This window comes from Centruroides sculpturatus, unplaced genomic scaffold (genome assembly GCF_000671375.1).
Source record: "Centruroides sculpturatus isolate CEXI.00-Female unplaced genomic scaffold, Cexi_2.0 scaffold439, whole genome shotgun sequence".
NCBI classification, from domain to species: Eukaryota; Metazoa; Arthropoda; class Arachnida; order Scorpiones; family Buthidae; genus Centruroides; species Centruroides sculpturatus.
Window position 1 is genome coordinate 349,058 of NW_019384606.1, and position 11,344 is coordinate 360,401.

At 32.0% G+C, this 11,344-nt stretch overlaps 1 long non-coding RNA gene across 1 annotated transcript; it reads left to right on the forward strand.

The window, feature by feature from the left end:
* Window positions 1-912: 912 nt before the first annotated feature.
* On the forward strand, window positions 913-9,396 carry LOC111625159. The gene is made up of 4 exons (XR_002756692.1): window positions 913-1,055; window positions 7,153-7,283; window positions 8,732-8,844; window positions 9,113-9,396. It is a non-coding gene; the product is annotated as an uncharacterized LOC111625159 (long non-coding RNA).
* Window positions 9,397-11,344: the final 1,948 nt, after the last annotated feature.

Below are 11,344 nucleotides of genomic sequence, written 5' to 3' on the forward strand. Positions count from 1 at the left end.
AACGCCGAGCTAACGCGCGTTAGCTCGGCGTTCGACGAGCGTTAGTTCGGCGTTTAGCACTGGCTCAGTTTGGAAATGGACGAGAAAGTAATTGATTGTGTGTGCTCCTCCATCGTCGCTATAAGGTAGCACATATATCTCAAAGCGCCCGTAAAGTGCCCGCAAAACGCGCGTTTTAACAAAAATCTATAAACGCGCGTTTAACGCGCGCTTGGCGTTTGAGTGTGTACGGCTACATAGAACTCTTGGTTCTTTAAAACGCGCGTTGAAAAACGCCTAGTGTGTACAGGGCCTAAACCATGTTACTGACTCTAAAACCAATTTTCATTGAACTCCCAATTATCAGGTCTAACTAGTGCATTGGTTTGCACAAAATACTTGAGAACACAGTTAATATAAAATAACCTCTAAACTATAAAAAATACTATTCAGAGGTTTTAAATGAACTACAATGTATATACATCTCAATTCCATTATAACTTAATGCAAATGTGAATCTGATTCTGATTGCAGGATGCTTTATCTCACTTAATTCCAATAACATTGTACAGCAGGCATAGCAGTATAGCATGCAGGGCTTCTAACCTTAAGGATGGTTTTAGAATGTGAAAAGAAATGCAAAATGTTGTAAATATTTTAAAAAAATACAAATGCTTAATTATGTTGAACATCTGTAAAAAACTCATTATGACTTTGGAACACATAATTAAATGTATATTCAAAAGTTGGGAATTTCTGAGATGGATATAAGATGGGACAAAAAAAAAGGTCTCAAAAAATGGTTAATTCTGGTTTAATTGATTAAAATTTGAAATATTTTGAAATTTGTTAGTATTGTTTATAGTAATTTAAAATTTATGGAGTTGAAGCTGATGTCCAAGAGATTTTGTTATTAAATACTAAATGAAACAATATGAAAAAATGTTGTTTTAAATAATCCTGAATTTTCAAAAGATACTCTTTTAAATGTGTTCTTGGCCATTGCTGTTGATAATTTGGCCAATGCTCAGGAACTAACATTAGCTGAAGAAGAAGAGGCAGAGGAAGAAAAAGAAGTAAGTTAAAAAAATTATTTTAGTAGTAACATATAATGTGTAATTTTATAATTATAAATGGAATTTAAAGTATAATAAATGGAAAATTTTCTTTTTAATTTTAATTTTGCATGCAATGTTAGTAATCTTATGTATGTTGAATGCCAGTTTTTTATTTTTGGATTATTATATGAAATTCATATGACATATCAGTAGATATATGTTAAATGATGTGTGATAAACGTTAAATATGTTTATATAATATTGCTGTTTTAAGTTCAAATCATGTTGAATTATTTTATAAATTTAAATGAAAATATTAGTTTACTCCAATAAATCAAAATAGTTTCAATGCTGAATGTTTTGAGATAAATTTCTTCATTTTCAGAACAAATAACTTTATTTAAAATATAAGGTGTGATCAAATGAAAAGATACCGTTGCCTGTAGAAGCTGTTTATACATATTTCCCCATATTCATTAAAGCACTTGTCCCATTGAGTAGTAAGCATGAATGCAGCCATAAAGTAAGTCCTTGCTCTGGGAATTGAACCAATTTGTCTGTGAGGACCTCCATGAAGTTGTTCATGCCCCCAATATCATGTGTGTAGATGTGGCTGATACTCTCTTAAAGAAAGAGGTCCAACCATTCAGGATGGTGAAAGGGATGAAATGTCACTTGTGGTGTGGGCACTGAAGTAAGAACTTCATTTTTACAGGAAACAGTTTATCTTTCTGCTTCTATTCTGTTTTTCAACTTAGCCAATCAACAACTTTATTTTACCGAAGGTAAAATAAAAGTTATTGATTGGCTAAGTTTTGATAATTCCTATAGAAGCTAAGATATTGGCTATATTGGCTAAGATGTGATAATTCCTATAGAATAGCAGTGTTTGAATTGGTTACATATTGATAGAAAACAGCTTATTAGAGAGAGAGAGTGTGTATTCTTATAATTTCTCATGGTCTTCCAAGATGCACATAATTATAAGTGAATTAGTCTTAATAGAAGGCAGTTTTGTCCTTTCGAAAGTTTGTTAGAGTGGCTGGTCAGTGAAGTTTGTGATCATTTGAGATTTCACCCATCATGAAGGATGGGTGAAATCTCTCTCTTAACGAGTTGCCACAATTTACCTGCGTTCTGGATTGAAGGATAGGAGGATCTGATGCTGAATTAGAGTTCAAATGAAAAAATTTTTTGGTATTTATTTAAGTTAGTTTATCATCATGACAAATGGCACAGAGCCAATCTGAGTTCTGACTGATGAATTTAGTGATGAGAAGACTGGTTATCTGGTGAGTTGGAACAGGGAGAAGTCTCAATATCATTTGAGAGAGAGAGAGGAGATCTGTTGAAGTTGGTACTTCAAAAGTACATTCTGAAGAGGAGATGGCATAGTTTTTGCAAGTGTCTGTGAAGTGGGAATGAACTTGAGGAACTTGTCAAAAGGAATCAGTCAAAAAAGGAACAAAGAACTTTTCTGGAAAAGAATCTTGTGTTCTTGAGATATGGGTTTTCCTGTCCACGCTTTTTGATTAGTCTCATACCTGTTTCCAGGGGTAATTTGAGACCAAGTCAGCTGCAGGAGAGATCAACTTTGACTTTAAATGTGATGTTGAATTCCAATTCCTATATAATCACCTGATAATTATATCAGACTATGATATGCTATCAGCCCAATATAAATCCAGCAATGTTGCTGGATTATATTGCGCTTGGACTATTAATAGTAGTGATAGTGTAGCCTGATTTAATCTGGCAATCATTTGGCTTTAATTCCAATTCCAACCAGAGATGGTTAATCTTAGGACTTACATTGTTTATATCAGTTCCTGTTTCTATGTTGTGTAAAGTTAAATTAAGTTAATTTTATGTCTCTCTTGGTTTTAGTTCTATATATTTAATTTCAAAAATTCCTGAACAAATTTTGGTGAGTTGCTCAGACCATGTCCAAAGTTTCACATGTTAAGCAGTCATCACTTCTGCATCTGAAACATAGAAGTGTTTTCACTTTATGGAAGCTGAAAATAGTTACTTACTTACACTACACCTTTTCACACTTCTAGCAATGAATATTTATCATCACAATTGTTTTTGGGCCCTTTCAGAGTCTGCTTCAGGTTACAAGCGTTGCTTATCATACATTGTAATTATATGTGATGATAAATATTCATAGCTGGAAATGTGAGAAGGGGATAGTGTTAATAAATAGTGGTATTCTTTGAAGTGTTTTTTAAGGGATCACATATCAAAGAGATCAAAAAGGTGAAAATCACAACAGCTCAAGTGCAGATTGTAGACAAAATGATCAAGCACTTCTCAACCAAACTCAGCAAGGAAAATTCTGCTATGACCAAGGCAGAATGGGGGTGTGATTATTATGGAGCAGAATGATGCCTCTACTGATCATACCATACTGCTTGTTTTTGATTGCTGTTCTCAGATAGTGCATTGTGTCGTAGTGTGTGGGTGTATTGCTTGTTTGCCCTTTCTGGAGGAATTCCAATAATAGAGGACTCTGTTGAGTGAAGAAACAGTCAATATAACCTTGTCAGGGGGTAGACCTGGTTATCTTTGGTCTTAGTGATCTTGTGTGTTACCACTGCATGTTGTCCATTTCAATTCTGGTTGGAAGTGGCAACATATGACTCATTAGCAACAATGATCCTTGAGAGAAAGCCCTCACCCTCTTCATGATATAGGGTCTGGTGTGTCAGTGACAGTTCCATTTGCTTCAGTTTGTATTTTACTGATAAACATTTTGGCAACCATTAGGCTCACATTTTCTTGTAGCTTACTTGTTCCTTTATGATATGCTGCACACTACCATAGGACACTCCAACTGTGTGACTGATGCATGCCAGAATAATCTTTCAGTTTTCTTGAAACAGTGGAATCAATCTTGGCAATTTTTTCATTGAGAGTCTAATTAATTATCTTACTAAGACATATGTTGTCTGTCATCATATTGTATCTAACACGAAACTGCTTACTCTACTTGTTCACCAAGATGGCGAAGAAGTAGAGTAAGCACACTAGTCATTGTAAACAATTATCATCTGATGGTATGGCTGCATTTCTTTATGCAGCGCTTTACAGCAAACACTCTGAAAACAGTTTCTAAATGCAGCGCTTTTCTATACGTTTGCTGCAAGTGGTCACTGCAGCAAAGATAAAGCAGCTTTTACATCTGCTACATGTGTAAAGCAAAATGGATGCTTGTGTGTATAGTATGATATTATGCTGTAAAAATAAAAAAGTCGAAGTGACTGTGACTGTTGATAAAAATGGTATGGAAAGATTAAGAAGAATTAAATTTTATAAAATGACTCTGAAAGTTATCTAAAGAATAAAATACTATATTTTAAATATAATTATATATCTTCTATCTCTTTACTTTGTTCATATTTTTGGAAAGATAAATGCTCAATTCTTTATATCTCTTTATTTAAATATACAGTGGGTGATCGGTTAATGAATATAATCTGTTCCAAGACTTTGTTCATTATCCGAATTTTTCGTTAACTGATTATCGATTTACCATAGGTTTTTATGGGAATTTGATTAATTCGTTCTGGAGACTCCAAAAAATAAAAAAATATATACTTTTTACTACGTTTATTTATATGTAATAGTAAAAATACATATATATGCAGTCTTACATTTTTATTAGTCATGTTTTTTCCGTTTGTGGGGGTTAAAGAATCTGTCCAATGTTGATTGCTTTTCTCTTTTCTTCAGGATTTTTCGGACGTAATTAATAGCATTGTAATTATAGAGATCCCCAACCCCATTAACCTTATTCTGGTTTGGATGTCACTTGGATGATTGTTGTTCTGACATTCTCCCACTTCTTCAAAAGATCTTTAGTAGCAGATGTCGACATTGGTCCTCTTTCATCATCATCTTTTTCAAAAGAAAACACATTTCGCTGAGTTTCTTGGTATTCTTCATTTGAGAGTTCTTGAAGTTCTTCTGTCGTCAGATCAGTTTCAGGTTTCATTATGAGCTCTAAAATGCTCTTTATTTATCAGATGTGATTTTCATTACTCCATTAGCAGCTTGATATAGCTTTCATAGCTAAGATTGTGCCTAATGTAGACCTGTTCAAGCCATACTACCTAGCAACATCAGACATCTTGTGCTCACATTCTACCTTGGCTATTATCTCTTACTTGGTTTCTAGGGTGAGCACAGTTCTTGACACTCCTCTTTTTAGGCTCCATAATATTATCAGTTTCTTTTTTAAATAAAAAGTTTAGAAAAGCACTTACAAAAATTCAGACAACAGAAATCAACTAGCCCACAAAAAATTATTTAAATGCAAGTCCCAGATGAAATTCAAAATTTGGTATTAAAATGTTAACGAATATCTGATGGGACAGTTAAACTTTCACCTTTCGTAAATAAACCCCGACGCAAAACTTAAAAAGTGCTTGTCTGACAATCTCACAAAGACTATAAAAAATTATTTGTCAGAAAGGTAAACAAAAAGCTAGAATTACAAGGGAGAGTTTCAAAATTTGGAGGAATACTATCTGATCAGTATCGGGTTGAGCGTCAATGTTGACGTCTCCCGCACTCTGAAAGGTTTTGAATTGTTACCTGAAGACAAGGGAAAATCAATTGGTATTTGTTATTTTCTGTCATTTCTTTTTATGTTTGTTCAGTAAAGTGTTCGTTATCCGATTTGTTCGCTATCTGAACTGTTCATTAACCGATCACCCGCTGTATTAGTTTTTTAACTAAAATGTTCGTTATCCGATTTGTTCGCTATCTGAACTGTTCATTAACCGATCACCCGCTGTATTAGTTTTTTAACTAAAGCACTACTTTTGGCTGTAACTGGGATTAAAGGCATCCATGTTTTGCTGGAGTGGAAAGCATTTCTAAACTATGATGCAACGATGTGTAGCGATAGCTGCTTACGATGTCATTTTCGCTACACTTTCACTGCATAAAGAAATGTGGCCTATATGTCTACTGGTTAAGCATCCTCCACACACAGGAAGTATATCACACCTTGCCATTCTTCTATTGTTATGTTCAATAATGGCACCTGTATTTTCTTACACAATGTATACCACTCGGGAGAGAAAGAAAACTAATAAGTACGTGTATGCTACCTAGTTGCTGACATCGTGTGTGTACCAGTGTCCTGTTGCAGTGATACTACATATACTTGTGGCTGTTTACCACAAAAGAAACAATGTCTCATGTACCACATAATTCATGATATTTTGAAAGATATCTTTTTATTTGATTGCATCTTATATAAAATAAAATAAAAATAACTGCCTTAAGTTCAATTTGTTTGGATATGTAAAACATTTATGTAAATATAAAGTTTTTATATATCTAAATAATTTAAATTTAAAGAAATATATCTTTATTTATTTTTAATTCTTCCATCTTGTCTGAACAAAGAGACTTTTTTATCATGTCTGTTATGTGTTTAGCCAAGCTAACAGTAGGGGTGGCCAAGTGATAAGGCAAGAGCTATAAAAGTCCTGAAAATTCCTATGGTTCCTACTCAGATTTAAATCCATTTTCCTTGGGTGACAGGTTTATTCCTTTTTTCACTTTGGCCATTCTATCAATAAATCTGTTTTAAAACTTATTTAAAAAATACAACAAAAAAATTATCTTTGCAAGAGATATCTTTGAATATTATTTATCTATAGTTCTCACATTGCTAGGTGATTTTAATTATGTTCAGATTATATAGATTATTTGTTTTGTATATTCCCAGATATTCATATATTCAATTTGCATTTTAATGTTGTCTATTAGGAAAAGCAAAATTTTGATAGTAAGGTTGTTAAAAAACTGTCAATAAGAATTAGTGACAGTGAAATATATTTTGAAGTGCTAGTAAAAATTGCCTTTAAAAATCATAATGTAGAATATAAGTAATTTTAACACTAATATTTCATGTTCGTTATTTTTAAAATTTATTATTACACTTAAATACATGACTCTATGTAAATAATTTAAAAAAAAAAAATAAACAGCAAAAATTAATTGTGATTGGAATGAAAAAATTAGAAATATTTGTAAATATATCATCATAGGTAATATAGGTATTGTTACTGATTTTTTTTTTTTTAAATTTCAGAGAAACAAAGAAGAATTAGAAAAAGAACTTGCCGAATTTCAAGTGCAAAGTACAGGATCAGATCCACCGCAAGTTAATATCTGTCCTCCATCTCCTCAAAATCAGATAGATGAGAAAAAAGAAAATAACCAGTAAGAAATTCTAAAATCAGTTATTAACAGTGCTCATTTTCTAAAAATACTATGAGTATGCAGATTTGGTGACTGAACATATAGTATTGTTTTTACTGAGCAATTGCCAGTACTGTATACCAGCTACTGATGCTTTTTTATGCTGTCTGCCAGTACACCATACCTTCATGTTTTGGTTGATAAATAGTCCTGATAGTTAGTTTTGAATGTAATAATGTTAGCATTTTGTTACTCTACTATTAGTAAATTCAAGTTTTACTGATATTTTACATTCTATATACAGTGGTGCCTCTTACTTCAAATTTAATTCATTCCAGAGATTGTTTGAACTCTGAAACAATTTTTCTGATTAGAAATAATGGAAAGTGATTAATCTATTCCCAAACTCTAAACAATACCCGTTTTGATAAACTTAAATAGCAAATACACTTAATTTATGGTAAAAATAAAACAATTAAATACCCTGATTACAGATTAAACATGGCACCAGATCTGCCACAAGTGTACTGCTATTGCGTTGCACTTCCTTTTCTCTTCAATTGATGATATTACAACTTTCATCTTACACTTCATTGCTTCCACACACTTCTCAGATGCTATGTTATTAAGTAAAGATTATATTGTGTCTAATTGGCAATTGAAAATCTTGAAATTTTGCACACTATCTAAGAAAACAATTATGTTTTGAACGAGCTATTCAGAATTACTTTAGATGTTTGGGGAGCGAAGAATCTACCCCTGAAAATTGACATTTCCTGTATATAGGGTGTAAGAGGAAAGATGGTCACAACTTTAAGGGGTGCTAGAACATGGTAAAAGTAACAATTGTCATAATACAATGTGTAGTTGGAAGCCAACAGGTTTGCTGGTGAGAACGGTCACATTTCTCACACATAACCATTCAGAAGTTGTACAGCCACAGAGATGCAATAGTATTTGAATGCTAAGAAGGTGGATAGCCCATAATTAATTCCGGGAAACAGTTTACTTTTTCCCCCGAAATTCTGGGACAAGCAAATGACTGGGAAATGAGAAACCCTACTTAGTACATAAAATAAAAACAACTTTTGTTTTTATTTTATGTACTAAGTTATTTAAAACAAATTTATTTTGTTCTGAACACAACCTTAGCTTTAATACTATATTTCTGATTGGCCATTAGAAAACTCTTATGGAAAGTTGCATTGATCAATGTTGATTGATAAAATTCCTTATGATTTAATAGTATCATATCAAATATTAGAGTGGAAAAAGTCTTCTGGATCATATTTTATCATACATTAAGTTTTAAATCTCCATACTACAGCTTTCAAATTTTGTCATGCTGGAAATTGAATTTGAAGTAATTTATGTATTTTACTAAAATAAATTAAATTTGCATAATTAGTTTTGAACTTTTTTCTTTTCTTTTTTTATTTATTTATATTACATTCGAAAATTATTTTTAGCAAGAAGGAAAATATGAAAAATTGGACAGGTGCCCATGAAACACAACTGGATATTGTAGCAAATAAAAAACCTGATTTAAAGGAGAGAATTAACATAGATTTGTTAGATGATGGTAATAATAATTTTAAAATTTTATCATTATAACATGTCTGTTTTGCTTATTTTTATTTGTATTAAGATTTTGATTGTTATATTTAAAAATAAATAAAAATTTTTTAAATTTTTTATTTTGTTACCTGTTAGTTAAACATCAATTTTTTTCCTACAATTATTCTTGTTCAAAACAGAAATTACTTATTAAATTAAAAGAATAGTTTAAAACAATATTTAAATTTGATTAAATATATTATTAATCAAACAATAATAATTTTTGTTAAAAGAAGAGCAGAATCAAGAAGTAGATGAAAATGATGATGAAATAACAGGGCCCAGACCAATGTTGCCATATTCTTCCATGTTTGTTTTTTCCCCCACTAATCCGTAAGTAATTTTAGTTGTAAATGAAAACTTTCAAAGTTTTGTTGTATTTTTATACAGTCCAGAAGATATACTTGCAAAAGAATCACTGTAATCAGTTTTCTGGTTTTATCATCTTAAAATTGGTCCCACTAGTCAGGATTTATGATACAGTTTTGTATTATGCCAAAATATCTTCAAGTTAAGAAATGAGAAAAATTAAAAGAGAATTAATGTAAAAAATTGTAAATTTTCATGTAAATACATTTGCTATGTTTTTTAAATATTTATTATATATAAAAAATATTTATAAATAGAAAATTAAAACTGAAGAAGAATTTTAACCCCTTCTCCAGTCACTGTTGATTTTTTGGCTTTGCTGTATCATACATTTGGTATGATACATCCTCTAGAAATTAATGAGATAAAAACAACTAATGCTACCTACTGAAAATAAACAAAAATATAAAAACTGTCTATTAGTGTTACTGGTAAATATGTTTAATTAATGTGTATGAACACTTTCAACAGTATATAACTGTCTTCAGGTATATATTTATGTATATGCTGAGTGTAAAGTATTGTTAACAAAGTTGTAAACAGAGAGGGAACAAAAGAAGCGTCGATCTCACTAATTGGATCCACATGTGGTCCGGTGATAGACCACTTGCCTGTTGGTGAACTCCTGGCTGTAAACAAGTAGGTTGGAATATTGGCAGATGTAAATGTAAGCATCACTCTCATCTGAAAAGTGGATCTGGGTGAAAGCTGTTCATGCATGGAGGTTTGTGATTGGTCGGAAGTTTCCTCCAAAAAAATCCTTAAATTGCAGAGCGAACAGGAGAGGAGAAAAGAAAGGGAAAGAGACTGGTAACACGGAAGTCTCAGGCACTTGGGAAGCCTGCTGAACTTAGAGAGCATACTCCTCTGGTAACTATCTCAGGGACAGGTAAGTGCTGAGACTGGACGAATTGTGCAGTTGAACCACTCCACAGGCTGACTGTGAGGCCTCTCCAAAGCTTAATAGTTCTCGAATGCCAATCTAGTATGTATTTGTCACGCTTTATGTATCCTGTATTTACTGTGTTTTCCAACTTGTACTGCCAACTTACTCCATATATATATAAACTGTAAATATTGTCTATCTTGAGTGGGGAGATGTACTTTCAATGAACCTGGATCAAACTATATCGAGTTGTGACAAATACGGCAAATCAACTCAACGAGATGAAGTTTGGGAAGAAACTTTACTCTGAGTCTTTAGAAAATTTGGGTATATACTATCACTAGCTTCCCAGCCCACATTGCATAGGATACTTTGCAATGATAGAGATGGGGTTACATTTTTTGAAAAGTTTGGCGTTTATGCTACACCTTTACAAAATCCACTAACTGAGTCAAATTTTTTATATATAGATACCACTACTAAAATGCTCCGTGTCCATCTAGCAGAGCATCATGAAGATATTACACATGGGAGATGTTCAACAGAGCTAGCCAAAAAAAATGATGGAATATAACTTTGATCTTATTTGGTCACAAGTTTTGCTAGTAAAACACTGTGGGGATAAGCAAATCTTGTTCATTTGGGAGTCTTTGTTTATTACATCAATGTTCCCATGCAACTCCCACACTTGATATGGGTTGTGCTGTTTGACTTGCTAAAATCGTAGGTCACAGTTGTGTGACAAGGAGATACTGGTGGCTAGGGGGCTCAAGTGTTTGTTTTGTTTAAATTTTCTTTATCTTATTAATTATTTCTGTGTATATTAATTCTGTTATTTTTGTTAACCATTGCCATTGTATATTATGTTTATTTTGTAATAGTGTATAATTTTGTATTTTTGAATTATGTTCCATGCTTGTGCATCTAGAGCAATTTGAAAATGTGTTTTATCTCTAGATTTATAATGTTCCATCTGCCATATTATCTGAAGAAAACTGTTATATACTGTCAAAAGTGCTTGTACTCATTAATTAAACATATTTACCAGTAATGCCAATTGACAGTTTTTATATTTTCATTTAGCTCTAGAAATTTTTATTTTAATGTCTCTGATGCATTAACTGTTGGAGAAATAGTGAAATAAACACACAATAGATGACATATTACAGAAATTATTAACTGTTTTTGGTGAGATAATTTACTTTTGTTT